Genomic DNA, 23,777 nt, shown 5'->3' on the forward strand with positions numbered 1-23,777 from the left:
CGGTTATATCTCATAGGATTAGTGAATCTCTTGATAAAGGCTTCCTTTCTAGGGCAATTACTCTTGACATATCAAAAGCCTTAAACAAGGTATGGCATAAGGGTCTACTTCACAAGATCTCCAGCTACGGTATAACTGGAAATATTCTCTCTATTATCAAATCATTTCTCTCTGATAAGCTCATAAGAGTAGTGGTTGATGGACAAAAATCAGAGGCCTGCAGTATTAATGCTGGAGTCCCTCAAGGGTCCATTCTGGGCCAAACTCTCTTCCTGATCTACATTAATGATCTCCCTAAACACATACTTAAATCATTCGTTGACATCTATGCTGATGACACAATCATCTACGGCAACACATCAAAGGCTGTAAATGACAAAGCTCTCTCTGATTCTCTCTCCTCTGATTTTGAACGAATGGTTAAGTGTGGGAAGACATGGCTGGTTACCTTTAATGCATCTAAAACCAAACTCCTATCTTTACATCATCAACGCTCTGATCCCCATCTGGCATCAATTGAAATGGATGGCTCTCGTCTAGGAGCAGCCCCATGTTTTGACAAGCTTCTGGGCTTGACCTTCACTCCTGATCTGAAATGGAACACATACATCAAATCTGTTGCCAAGGTCACTGGAAAGATGGTGGGATATTTCTACCACTCCAGTAGATATCTCACTATTGATGCAATTGTCTATCTATATAAAAGCCAAGTACGTCCAAGGATGGAATACTGCTGCCATATCTGGGCAGGAGCTGCTAAAAACAGTCTCTCCTGCCTTGACAGAGTACAAAATAGACTTCGTGGCTTAGTGGGGGATGCCTTTTCTCTTCCCTGCAACCTCTCTCTCACACAAGAGACGTTGCAAGCCTATCTCTGTTTTATCATTATCTCCATGGCAGGTGCTTGTCTGAACTCCATTCTCTGGTCGTCTAGCTGATTCCACTGTCAAAAACTTTTCCCACTCTTTTTCTATGCCTAAATCAAAATGTAGATTCCATGAACAAAGCTTCTTTCTTAGAACTGCATGCCTGTGGAACTCTGTTCCGTCTGCCTGCTTCCCTCCTGACTACAACTTGGATGTCTTCAAGTCCAACGTAAACAAATTCCTGAAGAACTGCCCCCTTAAGTAGACACTTTAAATATCCACACTAACATACTGTACTTACAATAACCCTTATCCCTAAGTGGCCTTGATAAGTTGTGACCACTTTGTAAAAAAAAAAAAAAAAAAAAAATGGAATTGTAAACTTAACATTTTTATCCACTGCACCACGGTCCTGATATAGTGATCAGGGTTAGACTTCTTAGTTTTATATATCAAAGTTATTTCATTTTATCTGGTCTTCCATCATCGGGTCCATACCGAATGATATATTACTTTGAAGATGATTTATTTTATATATGTTTATTTATTTGCTGACTATTGTGTGTTCGCATGTGTCTTTTTAGATGAGAAGAATTTTGAAATGCAAATTCACAAACTTGACAAATATATGGTTTCTCCGAAGTATGGCTTCTTATGTGTCTTTTTAGGTTAGAATTATTTGTAAATCCAGCTCCACAGATCTGACAAGAATATGGTTTTTCACCAGTGTGAATTCGTTGGTGAATTTTTAGATCACCATTTTGTGAAAAAGAGGTTCCACAAACTTGACAAAAATATGGTTTTTCTCTTGTATGTATTCTCAGATGTGCTTTTAAATTACTACTTTGTGAGAAACAAGTGCCACAAACTTGACAAGAATATGGTTTCTCTCCTGTATGTGTTCGTATATGCTTCCTTAGAGTACCATGTTGAGAAAAAGATACCCCACACACCTGACAAAAATATGGTCGCTCACCTGTATGAGTTCTCATATGAGATTTCAGATGAGAAGTCTTGTAAAATACTGACCCACAAACTTGACAAGAATATTGTTTTTCGACCGCATGTTTTTCCATGTTTATATGAAGACTTATCATTTGCAGAAAATTGGAATTCTAATACGTACAGGAACAAGCTTTCTGCTCTGTGATATAAATTTTCTAAATGCACAAATTGGCATGAATACGTTTTTCTGTACTTGAATGCTGATTTAGAATTAATTTGGTTTTGAATATAAACCAGTAAAGCTATTTAAGTATATATTATTTTTCTTCTTTGGAAAAAAAAACAAGCAATATGTTTTACATAAAAATATGGCAACACTTATCCAAACAGATCAAAGATTATTTTCAATATTTGCTGACCTGGAAAATCATTTGCTATCCGAGTTTATATCTGCAAATAAATAAGAAAGAAAGATGCTATAAACACAGATATAAATAAAGAAAATGCTATAAATAAAAATACAAATGAAAAATGTTGTAAATAGAAAAAGAAAAAAATGTTATAGAAATAAAAAAGGAAAAAAGAATAAGCTATAAACAGGAGTACAAATAAAAAAAATAAGAAAAGAGGGTATTAAGAAAGATGTGTACAACTGGGTTTTGATAAAAACAATATCCTATACCAAAAAAGTAAATACAAACAAAGGTTGCTAATATTTCCGACTGTTCTTTAGACAGTGTATAGTCTCGCATTAAGTCATGATATTTCCCCTGTGAGAATATTAACATTGTATTTTATATAATGGTTAGCAGACACTAGTAGTAGCCTATCTCTGATAATGAGAGAAAAAAAATACCCTTGAAATATTATGCAAAAATTATGCAAGAAAACGAAAGCCAAGGGCTATTTTTTTAATACCAACTAACATCTTTCAAAAAGGAAGTTGATGAAAGTTTCACAGAATATATAACAAGGACAGAAACTATTTTAACAGCTCTCAAAAATGCTGGAGAAATGCCTTGGTCATTGTGACGACATTAAAAAGACTACCTAGAAACTTCAACCTGTTTTCTATCTATGTAACCCACAGCAATAAGGAACTTGCTTTTCACAGAAAATTAAACCGAACTTCAAAGCTTTGAAGAAATGTTACAACAAAGACAAGTCGAGCAGTAATGATGTCATGAAATTCACTTCCTCTTTTTTAAGGACTACTGTGATGAACAATAATAGTAATGGGTGCAACTACTCATGTTTTATACATAATTAAAAAGGGAATCTATTCAAAAACTGTCCAAACAATGAGAAAAGACAAAACTCGTGGTGTAACTATTGCAAAAGCACCACATACAAGAGAGAGTCCTGCTACTACAAATGAAGAGATATTATGAAAAAGGTTGCAAATATTGAAGGAAATACATTTGCATTTAAAATGGATGACTGCTACATATGAAAGTCGATATCATCCATGGACTTACCAGTCGATGCAGGAGCCATCGTCCATATCATTACAGATGCAAAGAAATCTGATGAAATATTCCAGTTAGAAAAACACTATTGAAGTTGGTTAATGGAATGAAAACTATTGGTAAAACATTAAGAAGAGGAGACGCCAAAATACGCCTACTAGACATGAATAGAAACTGTATCAAAGTTATCCTTAAATGGCAGTACTAATATTATGAAAAGGGAGAAACCCCAGCCAGAAAGCAAACTAGATAAGTTTGAAAATATGTGGAAAAGGTTAGAATCGAACCCAGTAAGAAAAGTTTAAAAAGTATACATATTGAAATCCTGAGAATGCAGAACGATTGTCATTGTTCTTGCAAATAACTAAATAGTATTTATGTAAAGATAGATATTTAATTTAGGAATGCAGTTGATTGTTCATTCTTTTAGAAATAACTGGATATTAAATATGTCAGTTAAATAAATAGACAATATGAGTTTAGAAATAATGATTAACAAATAGGTTAAATGATACAATACAATTGAGGAATTCTTTGCTTGCCAAAAGTGTGTTTGGACATACATGGGTAAAATCCATGTGAATAAATTTCACGTGGCAAACCATGCCTCTGATGTCATCAAGAAAGAAAAGTTCCAACATATTGAGACAGTGTTCGAAGTTAGAGACAGTCAGAGACAGGGGAGTTGACCCTCTCATGGAGGTGAGAGGCGGGGGAGATACAACAATGTAACCGTAAAGGCTGTAATCCCTGACCATCACCAGCTGGTATGAATAAAGAATCGTCTATATTTGTAAACTGTTGTCTTTGTCTGTCGCCATTCCATCAAAAGGAAAAGGTAAATGTGTTTTGTCTATCATCTTAAATGAACTTTGTATAACTCCTTCCAAGTAATGTGTCCCTATCATCATAAAGAAGTATCTCCCCTCTATTTGATGTAAAAAGAACTGTATACATCATATCTCTAAGCCTCTGTTATAAATGCTCTTCTTATAAAATGTATGCGGTTATCAACAGAAGAATCATACACACTCGGCGATATACACTGCCATATATGTATACAAGATAAACATTCTGAAATATATACACACGATAAATATTCACACCCACTATGTAACACTAATACCGCTTACCGACCAGACATATTTTCTGTAAACATTGCAAACAAAAATGGAGCAACGGTTATTTTTAAAGAAAATGAAAATTAACTCAAACATAAAAATGGTACAAAATTTAAAATATAATCAAAAGACTATACTACCTAATGACTGTGGAAGATGATATTACTGAAGACAGCTATGATATTCACATGTGACATAAAATACTTGGCCACTGTAACTATGATTACATGGCAAAACTACCCAATGTAGTAAATGGAATGAAATAAAAAATACAAGAAACGGATATATTGACATCAACTTTTATGGAAATTTTTCCAAATTAGAAATAAACACCCTAACAAACAGGTAACTACAATATTATATTTACTCCACTCAAATCTAGCCAGCATCCACTCAAATTATAGTCGACCAATTGACATGAATTCCACAGTGGTGATTCAATGCAGTGAAGGAAGATGGGAGATCCTAGCTGCTTATTGGTGCTTTAAATGTAGCTGAGCAGCATGCAGTCAAGATCATGGTGATTCACAAAGCAGTGTACACCAAGGAATGTGACATATTTCATTTATTTCACCAAAAAAGTTTGCCCAGTGATAACAAAAACAAAAGGCAAGTTAACTATACAGACGTGTGTGGAATGCTAATCAATAAATCCAGCACCAGTTCAATAATCTGTTAAAAAAGATGAAAAGAAAAAATGCAAGGTAAGGGGTATTGTATAGGTCCATCCTAGCTTTTTGTGTTAACAGCCTTAAAAATATTAGGAAATAATAATTAATGAATTAATATTTAACTGTAAGACCTTGTCATGTCAAATCTTATAAAAAAGTGGAAATTGTGGAATTTTACATTTTAAGCCCTACCAATGTTTGAAGTATTTCTACCTGTTTTTACAATATTTGGAACTGATAACCCCCCGCTCTCGCTCCCTCACTGCGACCAAACTTGTAGAAATGGTCATTATAGGTGAAATATATATAGAAAAATGATCCCCCCCATATGATTTTGTGTTTTTGTAATTTATGTAATAATTGGGCATGGGAAGTGTGTGATACTATAAAGTGGCCCTGGGGTGGATTTGAGCCACTAAGTGCTGAGAGGGGTTACAATGGTGTCGTTAGACCTTAGATCGACCTTCTGGCGATTTCATGACGAAAAGGGACACACAGAAAAAAAATTGAAACGGCCGAATCCATTTCGAAAAATAAATCAACTAAACAAACAACAAAAAAATCACGAACACAAAAAAAGGAGTGAAAAAACATGAGAGCGCTCTCATTACAAACTTTGGAGAGAGAGAGAGAGAGAGAGAGAGAGAGAGAGAGACGCAGAAAAAATTAAAACGGCTGAAAAAAAAACAGACGAAAACAAAAAACGGGACAAAAAAATTAAGAAAAACAAAATCACGCAAAGCAACCGAGAAGAAAGAAGGATGAAAAAAAAAAGGAAAATCGAGAAACAAGGAAAATTCGAGATGACAAAATAGACACACAGTGAGTGGCTTTCTCTTGTTTTTTGGCTCTGTACAGAAAAAACTTGGCAATTTTAGGCCTATCAATTTTTCCATTTTGATGAAATATTTTTCTAGCTTTTTGTTTAGTTTTGTTAGCATGTGTAGAACTTGCCTCATAGAAAAATGTGCGAATACAGGTTTTTCCATGTGTGATTCATTGGGAAAGTGAGAGAGAAAGAGAGAGGGGCATCGTAGCAGCGGTGCGTTTGAAGAAGACAGTGTGGAAATCAGGAAGGAGCGACTGGATAATGAAAGAAAGGGAGTGACGGGGTGGGGGAAGTCAGCCGAGATAGAAGAAAAGAGATAGGGGTGTCAGAGGTTGACGACTACAATGAAAAGTTGGGAAGCTTAGTCAATGGGAAAGAGGGTAGTCGAAAAAAAAGATGTAGGGTGAGTGTGGGGGTCGTGCACATCTGTGTGAGCAGAAATTTGATTTTTTTTTTAATATAGTGGGATTTGTCGCAGTTTTTCTATATTTTTTACATTTATACTCAAAGAGATAGGAGAAACTGTACTGTTTTTTTTAAAAGAAAGACAGAAACAATGTTGTTCTTTTTTGTATACATGTTTTTTTATTGTGCTGATCATTTTTTTCCTTTTGTTGTTAGGATTGATTTTTTTTCTCTTTGTTGGAAGGTCCCTCCAGGTGGGGGTGAGAGCAGGGACGGGGGGTCAACCCGTTGGTGTGGAGATCTCCCATGAATAAGGGGAGTTTAAGAGGTGATAATTATTTCGGGAAATTTTGATAGTAGATAGTGATTTGTATTGAAGGATTTTAAAAGTGAGGGGAGCAATTCACATATTGTGAAGTCTTTTCTCCCCACGTGTTGACTAGGAACATTATATGTGGCCACATGCATCAATTCCTGATGCATGGATTGCATTCACTTGGTGCTAAAGTGGCATCGGAAGGCATGGCAGTGCGTCATTTTGTTACTTTGTGGAAATGTAAGCCTAGAATAGGAATTGCAAAGCATTTCTATTTTTGTCCATATAGAGGTCTTCTATATTTGTGGCAATGCGGTGTTCTCCCGTCTTTTCACTCACGGTTTACGAGGACTTCTAGCAGCATAACACATTTTATGAGAGATGTTTGTTGACTTAAGGAATTTCCTGAAAACTTTGTCCATTGTGGGAATAGGGATTTGTCTTATGTCGCGTGCTAGGTGATAGGTGACAGGGGGTTGGAGTGATAGTTAGAAAGAAATTAATCATGGTGATTCGACTTGGCCAGCTTGTTGGCAGAAAACGAAGCATGAGTTTTTGTGGGATGCAGGAAAAGAAGCATCCAGAAATTTGGATAGTTAGGGATATGACACACTGGCATGTGGAGTACGTCGGTTCTATGATCCGGTGGCAGATAAGGAATCATTGAGAAATTGGATTTAGAGATTGGATGTATTTAACATACGTCAAGAACGTGGATAAATGAAAGTTTAATGTTTGGAGAATAAATTACTGGTAAAGATCACGGTTGACGCGATGAGTGATTAGGGTGAGGTCAGTCAAGAATTTTAATGTTATTTTTATCACTGTTCACGATTCATGGGGGGAGGGGTAAAATTAGGAGATGCAGGCCGACGATCTGTGCAGAGGGGAGGAGAAAAGGCCCTTCACTTGAAAAAAAAAATAATAAATAAGGAAAAGAAAAAAAATAGACAGTCACAATGAAAATTTCTTTTTATTAAAATTGTTGTTTATAGAAAAAATATAGACTGTTTAAACAAATTTTTCTGTACACATGCATACAAACTTTATATTTTAATAGTTGTTAAAAAGAATAGGAGAAAAAAAAAGAGACTTATCTTGATTTTAAGGAAAAACATTTTAGTCATGCGAAAGAAAAAGAAAAAAAAAAGAAATGCTTACGTGAATTTTTATGTATTTCTAATGATGAAGATTACATATGTTTCTTGCTTGTAAAATTGCACAGGGACTTCTTAATCGATTAGTACAAGAAATGAGAAAAATTTGAAAAAACAGAGACTTATAATTGTTAGATACTATTTTCAGGTTGTAGGTTTTATTGTGTTAAATTATATTGTTTTAATGTTGTTGAAAACAGAAACAGTAGAGAAGCAATTTTGTTTTATTAAAATGTTACTTGTTTTTTTAATAATCTTGCAGTTGTGTTATTTAAGTAAAATGTATAAGATCGTCCTTCTTATTGAAAAAAAAAATGACAAGAGACCAGACAGGGTCAGGGGTGTGTGCACAAGGTTTTCCCGGTGGGAGGTGAAAAAAAAATCCTCCTGATTTTTTAAGGGGGGGGGAGAGTGGCACTATGCCTGTTACAGTTGAGGTAATTAAAATTCCTCATGATTTTGTTTTTATTTTTAAGAGGGGTGGGGCGAAATATTTTAGAGGTGGTTAAAATTCCTCCTGTTTATTTTTGGGAGGGTGGGGTGAAATAGCGAAATGCCTGTTATTTTGGAGGTGCTTAAAATTCCTCCTGTTTATTTTTGGGAGGGTGGGGCGAAATGGCGAAATGGCGGAATGCCTGATATTGTGGAGGTGGTTAAAATTCCTCTTGTCTATTTTTGGGAGGTTGGGGCGAAATGGTGGAATGCCTGTTATTTTGAAGGTGGTTAAAATTCCTCCTAATTATTTTTGGGAGGCTGGGGCGAAATATTGTGGAGGTGGTTGAAATTCCTCCTGTTTTTTTTTTCTACCTCGATAGAGGGGCGAGGTTGATTTCCCTCTCTGGTATGAAAAGCTGTACCAGTTGTCTGGAGCCAGTCAAAAAAGGAATTGCTTTGAAGAGTTTTTTTAAGGGTATTCAAATACCCCTGGAATACAGAGAGAGTTGGGTGCACACCTGTAGTCCTGGTTTGGAAATGAAAAGCCGAATTTCTGTTTTTTTTTATTTCTGTTTTTTAAGTGAAGGACATATCTCTGGTGTTTCATTATGGATGTAATATGTATGAATTTTATGTAATTTATGTTGATATGATTTTGTGTTTTTGTAATTTATGTAATAAATGACAAGTTGGGCATGGGAGGTGTGTGATACTATGAAGTGGCCCTGGGGTGGATTTGAGCCACTACGTGCTGAGAGGGGGGAGAAATAGACAAAGGAAGAGGAAATAGCTTAGAATAAACAAAGAAATCGGAAATATCCTACAATCAACAATAGATAGGAAATAGCTTAGAATAAACAAAGAAATCGGGAATATCCTAAAATCAACAATAGATAGGAAATAGCAAACAATAATAGAAACCTACTGATAAAACAGGGAAGGGCAGCTTCTGGTAGCCAGGGTGGGGTGGGCGACCTGAAAGACGAAGACAGAGGAGACAGTCAGTTGAGATCTAGATGCGCTAGATGACGGATAGGAGTTGATAACGACTACAGTTGTACAGTTATAGAGTTGACTGTGAAATAGAGTCGTGGACAATTTTTAGAGTTGACTGTGAAACAGATAGATGAATGCAACATCAATGGGACAAGGAGAAGACACACACATACTCACAAGTTCAACAGTCAATTTATCTGTGAACATTGGCGTTTGTGTTGTTCATTTCTTTATTCATATTTCTATTTTGTGAACCGCATGTGTTCTCATCGACAGTCGCCAACGGGAAAAGGATGATCCAGCCATAAGAGGAATAGAGGAATAGTCAAATGAAAAATCCACGGTACACGACGTTGGGAGTCGACGATCTGATGAGGGAGCCACACGTTTGGGGTTACACTCTAAAATGTTAAATTTTTATTATTTAAAAATAATTCCTTCTTTCATATTATCTTTAAAGACCATTCTAATGTATTGGCCAAAAAAAGTAGATCTTGATTTCTTTTTAGGAGATAAACTACACTGGGTTTGGTCATAAAAAAAATAGACCATATTTTCCTACAGTGTGTGATATTAATTTTCAACCACATTAAAGACTTTATTAAATAGCATGATAACATGATAAGAGACTGGATAACAATCAACAATATTTATATTAAAGTTTCAGAATAAATCACGTTTATATAATTAATACCAAACTTTTTATCTTAATTTTAATGATTAGAAATATTTTAATCACATTTGGGTGCTTGTTAAGTATAAGTTGACAAATCGTTTTTTAAATATAGTTTTAAGAAAAAACAATATTATACATACTTAATTGTCATGTCGAAAATAGTAAAACATCCCAAAATCACAAAATTCATGGTGTAGAAAAACTAATATTGTGTTTTTATTAATAAAAAAAAATATCTATCGCTATCGACAACAAATATTGCAGCCATTAATCAAGTAAATAAATATTCTTTTGGAGTTATGTCTCTTGCGTTTAGACAACTACCGTCTACTTTATAGCATCTAAGAAAAATACTATTTTACCCAATTTTCCATAAAATTACTTTTACCTATAAACAATTTTCTACTCTATGAATTTTCGTAATTGTTCGTTATATTACTATTTTCAGCATGATAACTAAGTATAGGCACGGCTAAAACGAAAGGAGGGAGTAAGTATTTTTTGACAGAGTCCCTCTTTAAAAATCTACTAAAAATCAAGTAATTATCTAATCAATACCAAATTTTCACTGATTATTAAGTGAAGAATGAAATTTATAATGGTATACTTTTTTCCATAATCTCTATATATATATATATATATATATATATATATATATATATATATATATTGCCTGCAACCCCCTTCTTTATTTGTGGGTACAAGTATGCTTAAAATAATTAGCCGAAACTGAGCAAAATATATTGTATTGTGAGAAGGATGAAGATTGTAAATAAAACAACAAAAAAGAAACCCCAACTGCGCACATATCAAATTTTATGATTTAAAATCCGAATTTTGAATGTGTTTTATTTTTCATCTTTTGTGTTTTGAAATGTGAAATTCATTGAATATGTTAATAATAATTACCTTTCAGATTAGAAAAAAAAAACCGTATATATTTTCATTATTTTTGCGAAAAACACAACTTTTAAATCTTTGAAAAATAAATTAATAATTTTCTTTTAGTGAGCCCAATATTTCTAATATACCATTAAATAGGAAATGCTTTGAAGAATCGATACCAAAAAAGAAAAAAAAAATCGATAACCGTGCATTTTGTTAAAAATACAATAATTTCTTTCAGCAATTTTTTGTTTATTTACATATGGTGGCCCAACTGTGATATTAGATGCATGAGTTGTTTTCAATACATACGATGCCTAGCATTCCCAAAAGGGTGACCCATCTGGTCCTGGCCTATATATATATATATATATATATATATATATATATATGTATGTATCTTATGAAAAATGAATTAAACCCTTCACTTAATCATCAAATTAGACATTAAAAATACACAGCTAAATATAGTTTATTTCCTATCCAGGCCTCCGTAGTTAATTTTAAGCTATCATTAAATTTTCTTTTCTTTTAACTTCGCCATGCAAATCTATAGACTGATGTAAAAAGTTGAAATTATTTGAAATTCAGGTACTTATATTACAATATTTTTGCATGTTCTTATGGCAAATCATCCTAAATCTTATTTAGACAAAAAAAAATTGTGTTCGTTACAACTCTACTTTCAACCGAGTTGTTGTTTGTTTCGTTCACCACACTCTTTTCTTCCACCTCTTCTTTTACACACGTCCGTTCGCTTTAGTGACTAAAAATCGTCTGTCCTCCCGCTTTCCTTTCCTCGTTATTTATGGAACCAAGGTACGAGATTCTCCGAGATTACCCAAGATTCCACAAGACTTTTTTCCACATAAAAACCTGCGGGCACCATCTTGATTCTCAATTTGTGCTCTGCAGGCACAAACGCACAGCCGCTTTAATGGTAAGCCACTTCTTTCTCCACACTCCCCCCTGATCTCATTATCACAGAGACGGCAGGGGGGTGACGATCGCCGCCATCGGGTGCTTTTGCGAAGGGGGACAGTGCTGCTCTCGTCTTCACGTGCGCTCTCATCCACCGCCTGATGGTCAGGGAAGGCTTCATCTCCGTGGAGGCTACTGATATCAGAGTCACTGCTTGATAGGGATGGTGCAAACCAAAGCGATGGCCCACTCGTCTCAGAGTAACTCTCATCGTCCACTGGAGGTGGTACATGTGTTGCCGGCCGTAGGTCCCTAACGTGACGGGGTACGCCATCAACCTGGACACACTGCTGACTCACCACATCAGTCACTGTGCCCGGTTTATACTTGTCAGTACATCGGTTTCCTTGCGGCTTCACCCAAACAACATCCCTTTTGGCATATGATTCCGTTCTATCTCAGTGGCCACAGTTGTATCGGAGTGGATTCCTTTTCCTCGGACACGGTACTGATAGATTGCATTTGCAGGCGCCGTTCCTGGAAAGACGCCATCCTTCAGCATGAAATTATACCAGTACACAGCTTCTGCGATGGTGCACTGCTTTCTGGCTGCAATTGTTTTGATGCTGCGATGGCTTTTCTCAGCTATACCATTGCCAGAAGGCACATAAGCGCATCTAAGCCGCAGCCGCACACCCCATTCTTGTAAGAACTGCCTCATCTGATGGCTGCAAAAGGCTGGGTCATTGTCCGTCAGCACTTCATCGGGTGCACCTCTTTTACAGAACACGAATGACAGCTGGCAAATAATGTTGCAAGAGTCCTGGCGCCTGAGGAGTCTCCAGACCGCGAAACGCGTAGGCCCACAATCGATGAGGGTAAGGAAGTGGTTGTCACCGTAGTGTGTGATGTCCATGCCCACTCTCTGCCACTTACCACTCATTCCTAACTCCCCTTTCTTCCATCGTGCTTAAGCTGGGTCGATGGATTGGCAGGCCTCGCAACTTTCCACCACTCTCCGGATATCTTTTTTTTCTACTCCTGGATCAATCATCTTGACAAAGTACAGTGTCTGCTTGATGCCAGCATGTCCACACTGTCGATGAATGTCCATGATGCGCGCTGCATCCACATTACACACAACTGCTGCACATGTGTTTTGCAGATTATCAGAATCTCTCCGAGCACCAGACAGAAGCCATCGTTGAGGGGCTCTTGTCAGAGCATCTGCTCTGTTGAGCGCAGATCTGATCAACACTACGTCCACGGTCAGGTCGTACTCAGTGATGATGTCGACCAAGGTGGCAAGCCGTCTCCGAATTAACATCTCACTCAATGCTCGTGTCGTCAGCCGTGCTCTTCCACTTAATGCATCGGTTATCCACCGATGAGCGCATGCCGAGTCAGTCATGATATGTAGAACCTTGGGTTGCCATTGAAGCGCCAAGTTAATGCCCTTCAATGTGGCATAAAGTTCGGCCAGGTTTATGTGCCTCGATTCATTCTCTAGCCAAAGCCAACAGGCATCTTTAATAACGGAATCATTAACTGCAAGGGCAACTCCAAGGGCCAGTGAACTAGCATCCACCCAGACCGTGAACTCATTCCCGCTGATGCACCACTTTCCCTGAACGGGGTCATCACTGGTCATCCTGGACACAGTCTCTGTCAGCATGCTCCTTAGGGTGACATCGTGTACTGCATCGTCCCATCCCGACGACACGGCTGTTGCACGTCTTTTTATGGCCACCACGGCCACACTGAGCCAACCGCACACAGGGAAATGGCCTACCATCTTTCCACAAAGTGAAAACACTGTTCGTCGAGTGATGTTTGATGGAACCTTGGGGACGTGACTTCCTCTTCTCCAGCAAAGTCCCTCCTTGCTATTGCGCACATGCAAGCTGAGAACTTTTGCTGCATCGCACAGATGCTCTGGTTCCTTACATGTCAGTCCAAAGCTCTCAAAGTGCATTCTAACCGATTGCGCTAACATGAGGCTCTCATTGACGAATATATCATCGATGTATGAGGATGTTGCCTGTTGCACTGCCTCATCTTGCTGCCGGATAGCATGCATGATTGCTGTCATAATGCCTGGTGCCACATTTAGACCGAACCCTAGCCTGGTTAGACAATATCGGGTTCCTCCAATTTCCACAGTCTGAAATGGCCACAATTTCCTCTCAATGCGTATTTCCAGATAGGCCCTGCGTAGGTCCAGAGTTGCCACATTCGATCCCTGCTGTCGCCACTCCCTTAATTTGAGTGCACACACATCAGCCCTTGCCGTATATGGGTCGACATGCTCATTGAGCTCACGGTAGTCTAGGACGGGGCGGACCTTATGTTTGGTCTCTTGTACGACGGCCATCAATGAATCAGCCCTCGCGGGGGGCCAAGCTCATCCTCTGGGTATGGAAGAAGCCAGCCATTGTCGATCCATGTCTGCAGTTCTTCTTCATACTGTTCCCTTAGCCACATGGGTGGGGGATATTCCGATAACCGGTTCCGCAAGGATATTGGTGGCTGATCATTTGACAACTTCCAAGACGCCGTCCATGCATTGGTGTTTCTATCATACTCTGTATGAAAGTCAGGCTCGTCGAGAGTTATGGCAGCACAAATGTGTTCCTCACATCGGGAGAACTGTATCTTGCCGGGTCTGTCCACAGTAATTCCACCCAGTTGTGTAATCAAGTCCATACCCAGGAGTATGTCATACCCGAGAACCTCTCCCTCCACAACCAGGGCTCGCACGGCTACTGCAGGCCCGTCGTTGATGCTTGCTTGGATAATGCTCACCCCACAAGAGGCTAGTGAACCTCCGCCTACAGTTAGTACTGGAATTCTCTCTGCTTTCAAAGTGGCACAGCATATCTTGCTCATGAAATCTGGGTGCACACAGTGTCCACAAGCGCGAGGCGCTCACTTCCATTCATGTGTATGCTTATAGTGGGTAGTGCCCTGCTCAATGACGATCTGGGGAGAAGACTGGCGCTGTAGCTTCTTCCCCTTGCCTGTTTCCCGGACAGGTGCGGGCCAGGTGTCCACGTTTTTTGCACTTGTAGCACTGCGGCCCGTCAAGTTTCCGAGTTGGTTAACGTGACGAAAGACAATCACGGGCCAAATGGTTGGGTCCTCCACACTTATAGCAGGTTGTAGCTGTGCCCAGGTCCTGCAATCCAACCTGTGATGGTTGTACAGCTACCGCTTGGTCTATAGTGTTAGGGCTTTTCTTTAGTATTGCTCGTGCCCGTGCCAATACTTCCAATATGTCCATCTCGTTCACTTGGGATGAGGCATGAGCAGATCTTCCACACTCTTAGGTAATCCTGCAACAAAGGCGCACACCAAGCCTTTGTCTGACATCCCTCCAAAAAGGACCGATAGCTTTTTAGTTCAGCCAGATACACATCCACCGTTTCCCTGGGATGTAATTTTCGGGCCATGAATTCCTTCCATGCAGTAACTGGATCTAACACAAATGCTGTAAAAAGGGCGTGCTTGATGCAGGCAAAATGTTTTCTTCTCATCAGCCAACTGCTGGTATACTGCATATGCTCCCCCAGTGAGGCGCATTGGGACCACACATTCCATACGCTTCACCCCACTGAGCTGACATATTAATTCTGCTTTTTCCACCCATTCCTGCACTGAGTGATCAGTGCTACTGCCATCAAACAGGGGAATTAGCTTGGGGTCAAATCCTGACGTCATGACGAAATAGCTTGTGTTCGTTACAACTTTACTTTCAACCGAGTCGTTGTTTGTTTCGTTCACCACACTCTTTTCTTCTACCTCTTCTTTTACACACGTCCATTGGCTTTAGTGACTAAAAATCGTCTGTCCTCCCGCTTTCCTTTCCTCGTTATTTATGGAACCAGGGTACGAGATTCTCCGAGATTACCCAAGATTCCACGAGACTTTTTTCCACATAAAAGCCTGTGGGCGCCATCTTGATTTTCAATTTGCGCTCTGCAGGCACAAACGCGTAGCCGCTTTAATGGTAAGCCACTTTTTTCTCCACAAAAATAATAATATTTGCCTCAAAAACCCTTTAAAAAAATAATTCAATGTATTAGTGATCGAGAGAAAATGGCGGTGAATGGTGTTATTTTGCAAAATTTTTAATTTAAAATTCTATTAAAAATAGTAGAAACAGTTTTATATTAATCTGCTTTTCATATGATAAAATTCAGCCTTTTATCTTTCTGGAAAAAGTTGCTCAAGAATAATGGATTTTAATAGATTTTAAAAACAATTACTTGTTGGTTTTATCCATTTGTTGACTGTACCTAAGTGCGTAATAATGTTTTTGCTTGAACGACATATTTGAAAAAAAAAAAAAATCAATGTCAACTGCATTATTACAAGTACCCACATTTTCCTTTAAGTAGGTATCCTAAACTAGCCTAGTTTAGGATGCGAAAACTGGTAAATAAAGTTACATTTCCCTTAATTTCCACTTGCGATATCTCATTTATTTTTTGAGTTATTTTGATAAAGTTTTGATTTAAATAAAATTTAATCTTTTTGCTTTATAGATATATTTCTTTTTCTTGTGTTTTTAATAGTTTTTTCAAGTTATGTCACTAATTTTGGTGAACGCCGCTTTATTTTTTACACAAAAAATGTTGGTATTTTTCAAATTTGGTGTGCGCGATATTGTGAGTTTCTATGTATAAAAAAATAGTACCATTTTAAAGAAAAAGGTCACTTATCAATATGGTAAGCTTAAAAAAGGGATTTAAGTTGTTTTTCACAAAAAAATCCAACTTGAAAACTTCAGTGAAAGAAATATGAAAGAAATTCAACTGAAAAAATTCCGAAAATGGCACCGTTTTGTCGAGAAATATCTCCTCTTTAGTAATCTGTTGGTGTCATATTACTACGCTCATAAATCAAGGAGTGCGACTAATAAAAATGAATGTACCTACACATCGAGATTTACAACTTAATGCCAAGTGACCGAAGTGAAGTACGAAGTATCATCATGAAAATCAACTGTCAGCAAAAACAAGCTGCACGACCGAACGAAAATGTAAACAAACTTGTTTCACTCTAGATATATCAAAGTTCTTAAGTGAGTTTGTTTTTGTTTATTTAAAAGTTATAGAAAGTTATTGTTTAAAATAATGTTTTTAGTGCGTCAATAAAAGAAATGAAAATTTACAATTTAAAAAATAATGTCAGTTATTGGTTCTTAGCATAGTCAGCTTTTGTAATTTCTTCCATGTTTTGAAATTTATAATTGAAAGATCCGACTCACTGTCTAATTAAAATTTGATATCCTTGCTGAGAATGTTGACCGTTACATATTTATGACGTCTCTAATTATTGTTTGACGTAGCCGGCTTTTGTTCTGATTTTTCCTGCAGTGAGAGCTTTTATGTCTGATTTTATTACATATCAGACATCTTTTTGTTAAAAATAAGCAATCCTTTACCCAGTGTTTTCTACCACATCTAAAGCAAGGGCTCAGTGCTTTTGATTTTTCCGATTTTTGGGGATAATTCTATGTGTACTCTCTCGACGTTTTTTTCTTCCTTATTTTTTTTTATATTTGCGATGCCTACTTCGATATTTCTCACATCTTTTTTATTATTTCAACTTTTTGACAATCTTCAGTCAATTTTTGCAGTGTTAAGTTCAGTTTGTTTTCTAACTTCGTAAGAACTCTGCACCTGATTTCCGCATCTTTTCCCAAGGTTAAACCTTGTGCAAAAACAAGGCATTTAAAATTGTCTGCTGCTAATTCAGACAACTTTAAGTCATCATAATGCTTTTCACTACTGCTGCATACATGGCAAAGTCGTCATCATCATCTTTGATCACATCCAAACATCTCCATCGCTTATGAAAAAGAGACATTTTCGGGGAGAACAGTTCTGTTAACAGATTTACCATCTCATTGAACGATAAATTTACAGTTTTCCATGGCAAGATGTAATCCACGAATTTGTCATGTTCAGCCATTTCAAGTTTTCACAGCAGCTGTCTGGTCTTCTTCTGGTTAGACCAGTTACCGCAGTTGATATTGAAAAGTCTGCATATCTCCTGAAATAAGCTGCAAATGATTTTTCATCTTCCTCATACTTAAAATTATCTATTGCGGACCATATTGTATTTTGAGAAAAAGCTAAAACGCTTTCAGAGTGCGTGTTATTCTTTGCGATTTCTGCAAGTAATTCTTCTGTTCATAATTGATGTTCTGCAAATAGTTCATCTGTACGTTGTTGGCATTCTGCCAATTGTTTGTGTAACTCGGCTGAGCTTCAGCTGCTTATTTTTGTAATTCCTTTTGATGGTCGTCTGTTTGTTGTTGACGTCGGCTGCTTCAATTTGCAACTTAGTCAAATGTGCCAATACTAATTTTAGTTCGTCCATTTTGTCTGGTTTGAGTTAGCAATTTTAAAACGTTCGTTGTTTGGTTAGAAAAACATTTGTCTGGTTGGACTTAACAAAACGATAAAAAAAAGATACATATTAATCTAGGGAAACAACGACGTTAAATGGGCTGGTAAACAGCAAAACAAAATAAATCAAATACAATACACAAAAGTCCAGCTAGAATTTGTCACTGACAACTTTCTCTCTCAACTTCCAGCACGTCTCTCCCCATTGCCTCTGCCAACAGACATTTTATCAGAAAACTGACCCCATTCCATTTGCATACGTGTGCAGTGGAAGATGAGATCGCGTGAGATTCCACGAGACTACACCTTATAAATCCATGGCTGCCATCTTTAATTTCTTTTTCTCTCAGATCCCATCTGAAGGTAAGTTGTATGACTGCATGACACACACACACGGGGGCGCTTTCCTCTTTGATTATTACATTCAACTCTACACTCCCTCCTGGTCTCGAGATGCCACATTTGGCATGGTGGACGTGGTCATTTGTTGCGGGCACTCCTACAAAAGGGGGATTGGCTGGACTACTTCATCTTCATTGGAGTTTTCAGAAGATATGTTGGAACCATTAGCATCAGCGTTAGGGCGTAGTCATACCATCAGGCTGGACTTCTTCATCTTCATCGGAGCTCTCAGAAGGGGTGCTGGAACTATCGGCGTCAGCGTTGGGGTTCACAGTTGTACCATCGCGGGGAATAGGATGGATCCACAGGTCATCGTTGGATGATTCACCATCACTGCTACTTGCCAACTGGTTCGTATTCAGGGCAGGCCGGATATCCTTCACATGGCGTGGAGTATTATTGACTAGCACGTCTTGCTCACTGATGATGCCAGTGATTCGCTCTCTTTGAAAGCTGCTGGTGCATCGATCATTGGGAGGCTTCACCCAAACAGTGTCCCCTAACTCATACAGCCCTTGGGTTTCCTGCTGATCAGGCAGATGGGCGTCAATGTCCTTGATGCGCATTCGATAGCAATGGATTGGATTACTGGATGCGGTTGCAGCAGTCATGCCATCCTTTGGAGTTGCATTATATCTATAGACCGCCTCTGTGATCATGCATTGCTTTCTTGCTGCGATCCTCTTCACGCTTCGATGGCACGGCTCTGCTTTGCCATTGCCACTTAGTACATATGGCTGCCATCTTTAATTTCTCTTTCTTTCAGATCCCATCCGCACGACACACACACACAGGGGCGCTTTCCTCTTTGATTATTACATTCAACTTTACAAACAGTTAATCGTTCAAACCAAAAAAAAAAGTGTATATTTCCCTTTGAAAAAAAAGATAAAGCAACGATTTACTATTTAGTAGAGAAAAACAGTGACAAACTTTTTTTTTTTCAAAGTACCTTTTTAGTAGCGACAAACTTTTTTTCCAACTCCTTTTCGTTCCGTAATTATCCGGATTTTTTAAGGTCAATTAACAGTTGATAATCGTATTTTATTTCCGAGAGTCCTTCAGTCGCAAGTGTTATGCTACAGTTTCTTAAGAGCGATAAACATTTGAGTTCAATGTCGTTAATGTTTTCAGAACATTATTTTAGACATGACTTATGGGAACACTGTTTAGATGTGAGTATGTATCTCAAATCCAATGTCGCCAGTGTTATGGCTTGCAAGTAGCCACAAAGAAGAACACAACAATGGAGAACAGTTTAAATATGTATTACATGAAAAACGGAAAGGTTACAAAGGAAAGGTTACAAACGAACAGTGTAGGTACTTCACCGAGCATGCGAAAGCCATTCTGAAATTAGATCCCTGCTTAGGATATGGGTAAAGTTTATATGGACGATGGAATAGTCCATTTGGAGGGTGGTTCCTCACAACACTTGCTGAATCTGCTGAACAATCAGATAACTCCTGCAGTTGTGATGAAGAACCATCTTAGGATATCTTCAGTTATGAGCATCAAGGACAATGGGTTTCTGTCTACTATGACACCAACTTTTACATTGGCCAAGTCATTGAGGTTATATCTGCATCCAGCATTGTAATAAAATTTTTATCACAAATCAAAGGTAGAAAAGATTTTTTTCGATGGCATTTGTCAGATGACATTGTACAGGTAGAGTCAGCATTTGCTTACAGATGGGGTTTTGATGTAATGCCAGTTTCAAGTGATGGTGGGATTTGGAGTTTTCTTGATATATCTATCATAGCGCAAGTCTATGAAAGAATTCTGAGAGAAAATCAATAAGGAAAGGAATGTCTTACTTGTTTACTTGTCTTAAGTTGAAAGTTTTTCAATGCTTGAAAAAAATGACTTGTGACTTTTTGTATAACAAATTTCTAAATCAAATTGTTGTCGGTCCTTTTTTGGTTAGTTTAAATTCCCTAAAGTAAAAATATTTCTGTGGCAAAAAATTTTATTATTAGAAACAAGGCAAACATTTTTTTGAATTCCACCCAAAAATTAGCAAAGATGCAAAGTTTCAAGCTTCTACCTCTAATGGTTACATTTTTACAGTAATTTCAATAACATACTTTTGACTCATTTTTTAACCCTTTTTTGCCCTTTTTACCAAATTGTCTGTTTGACTGCTTTTACATGGCCCACTATTAAGTGGTTTTATCAATTTATAATTAAAAGAAAAAATTATCTTGATCTCTAATGTGTTATGAATCATACTAAGAAGATTCAATACATATTGAATAACGTAAATAAGTTCTTGATGAGCCGTTCCATATAAGTTATCAAATTTAACAAATTTTCATTACTAATGATTATTATATTGTCCAATTTCTACTGTACACTCTTTAACCCTAATCCTTGAGTGGCCTCTTGGCCTTGATAATGTGTTGATGCCTATGTAAAAAAAAAAGAAAAAAAGTCCAATGTGAACAAGTTCTAATTGAACCGTCCCCCTAAGTAATCCAAGTTACAAAATTCCCACTAATGTTTACTATGCTAAAATCACAATGACTAATGTATACCTATTAACCCTTATCCTCGAGTGGCCTCTGGGCCTTGATAAGTGGTGACACCCATGTAAAAAAAAAAAAATACATTAGCTATTGAAATGAAATTGATATGAACAGTCAAAGTTGCAATTCCGTGTCATATTTGCATTTTTTTCCCCATTGGTAGTGGGATTTTGCCTAGTGTTTAGGTTGGTTTCATCTAATAATTATTGCTTTCATTAGTATTAATTTTCATTTACCAGAAGATGACATTACATTTATAAGGATTTTTCACTTGTTAGTAGCTTGCAGTTTTAGTTATATACTATGAAATTTGACTTCTGGACCATGGTAGCAAATTTTCAACTTTCTGATGAACTTTGAACGATCATATAGGCACTATCATTTTTATGTGAACTTTTCCAAAATGTACACATGATCTGGTGACGTCATCAATTGATGTGCTTGATGCGAGCCATGGCGAACGATTTTTATTAACTATTATTTACTACTGTAATTTAATTTAATAGGATTTTATTTTACATTCAAATAATTTACTTAAAGATTGATTTATCGAAATATAAAAAAGATACATCATTATCCTTAGAAATAATTAAGTAAAATTTGTTTGTTTTTTTCAGTGGGGGTAGAAAACATAATATAAAAATGTTACGTGACTTTTTTGATATCTACGGAAGAGCAGAAGCGACAATAAAATACTTTGTTAGTTCACTACACATGTTATTTGTTTATTTAAGTTTTCAATACTTTGGAACGATTTAAATTATTTATACAGAAGAGCATCCCCCCCCCAATTGCTACTTGGGAATAATTTTCCCTTTTACCAATTCGGTGCCTCCGATCACTTCATTACACCTAAAATTAAAAACAAACGTTAAGGGTGGCAAGAGCAGGTGTGTAACACACCTGCCCCTCCTCCACTCCACCGCCTCCCCCAAATGTAAACACAGCGTTACTTATGGAAAAACGGTTAATTAAACTGCAGAAACACCTGTTAAACTACATAGATTCTCTAATTGAATACCCCCCCCCAAAAAAAAAGAACAAAAACCATAAAATATGCTTTTGTAAACCGCTTGTGAAAACTTAATTTTTTTTTATTAGATCAATTAAAAGGGGTTAATACCATGCAAACTGTAAATTTGCGACGGATTTGATCATCAGATTGTGGCCAGCAACATCGAATATACATAAAAAAAAAAAAAAAAATTAGTGGTCGGTGTTCTGTTGTAGCAAAAGGTAATATTTACCTTTTAATTTATTTTAATAAATATTACTCTAAATACTGCTTTTCATTTGTGGTCTTGTCTTAACGTTCTTTCCTTTCGCTCAAGATTTCTTGGAATCTACCCCCCCCTCCAAGAAACTTTTTTTTTTTTTTTTGCCTTTTTTTGGTGTGTTTTCGTTATTGGAAAACAAGATGGCCGCCATTAAAAATGATACTGAATGTCTTCAAATACGGATAACTACTTCTTTGCGCAAAAAATGGATGCAATATTCGTCCTCAACGTACCCGAAAACCTATTAGGTCGACAAATTAAAGATGAATGCCAAAGGGTCGGTAAACGAAAAAGTTACCCTTTTGTTTATGGTTTACAACAATCTATATGACCACATTAATTTTGTTTAGATACAATGAAAATAAAATACTTCCTTTAAGAAATTGGTAACACGTCAGATAATAATATAACAAAACAATAGAAAAATAATAAAGAAACATGAGTAACATGATACTTACTTGCATACAAACGTATTTCGTGTTATCAGTTTTAAAGAAATTAAGTAATAACAATAATAACTTGATTGCATTTGGCAATTCAAAGATACGACATACATTTACATGATGATTATAAAAGGAAGTCGCATTGGAAATCGAATATGGTGTCCAGAAAGCAGCTCCGCAGATAACGACGAAAGTTAAAAAATACAAAAAAAAAAAAAAAAAAAAAAAGAAGCAACTTTGAATAAATAAATAAAGCATCATCTCGATAACAATGTCAATCTTTTTCGAAATGAAAGATTTACATTTAATTTTATTTATTTCAATATTTTCTCGAATACCCCTAAACCACAAATTAGAGTGGTCGGTGTGTGTTCTTGTTCTGATGTAGCGCAAGAAATAAGGAATTAAAAAGGACAAAGAAACTCTTAAATAAATGAAAAAAAAAAAAAAAACAAAAAAAATATTGGCCCTTTGGCCAAGATCAAAGTGTAGTATCTGTTCTTCAGATGCTACACACTTCCATTTCTTGTTCTCTTTCGGTCAGTCCTTCACGACTGAGACAATTTTTTATTTTTGTACCTTTTCTCCACATTAAAAAACGACCCTGCTGGTGTCTAACTCTGTCCTGTGGGGAGGCATTGTAAATAGGTACAACAGAACACCGACAACTCTAATTTTTTTTTTTTTTTTTTAGAAGTAATCGACGTCGCTGACAATGAATTTGATAATCAAACCCGTCGCAAATTTACCGTTTGCATGATATTAACCCCTGAACCCACGAACTACTTTCCGCCATTTTACAGCTTGCTTTTACGCTACGCGCGAGCGCGCGGTAACAGAAACGACGGCAGTTGAATGTGCCTTCACGACGTAGCAAACTGCCTTTTCACATGGCGTACGAATCTTTTGTGGAACATTTAAAATTATATGAAAAAGAAGAAAAGCACTCCAAGTGGGGGAGGATAATGTCGGAAAGACATTTTTTTTTTTCAGAACAGAATTAAAAAAATTTT

General features: G+C 36.9%; 1 long non-coding RNA gene across 1 annotated transcript; it reads right to left on the reverse strand.

Moving 5' to 3' along the window:
• Positions 1–1,219: 1,219 nt before the first annotated feature.
• LOC145292835 (uncharacterized) lies at positions 1,220–22,910 on the reverse strand. Its single transcript, XR_013869604.1, has 2 exons — positions 22,780–22,910; positions 1,220–2,261 (listed from the first exon to the last, which is right to left on the reverse strand). It is a non-coding gene; the product is annotated as an uncharacterized LOC145292835 (long non-coding RNA).
• Between the last annotated feature and the right edge of the window lie 867 nt (positions 22,911–23,777).

The sequence above is a fragment of the Euprymna scolopes genome, chromosome 14 (assembly GCF_053919585.1).
Source record: "Euprymna scolopes isolate OS-2025 chromosome 14, ASM5391958v1, whole genome shotgun sequence".
Classification (NCBI taxonomy): Eukaryota; Metazoa; Mollusca; class Cephalopoda; order Sepiida; family Sepiolidae; genus Euprymna; species Euprymna scolopes.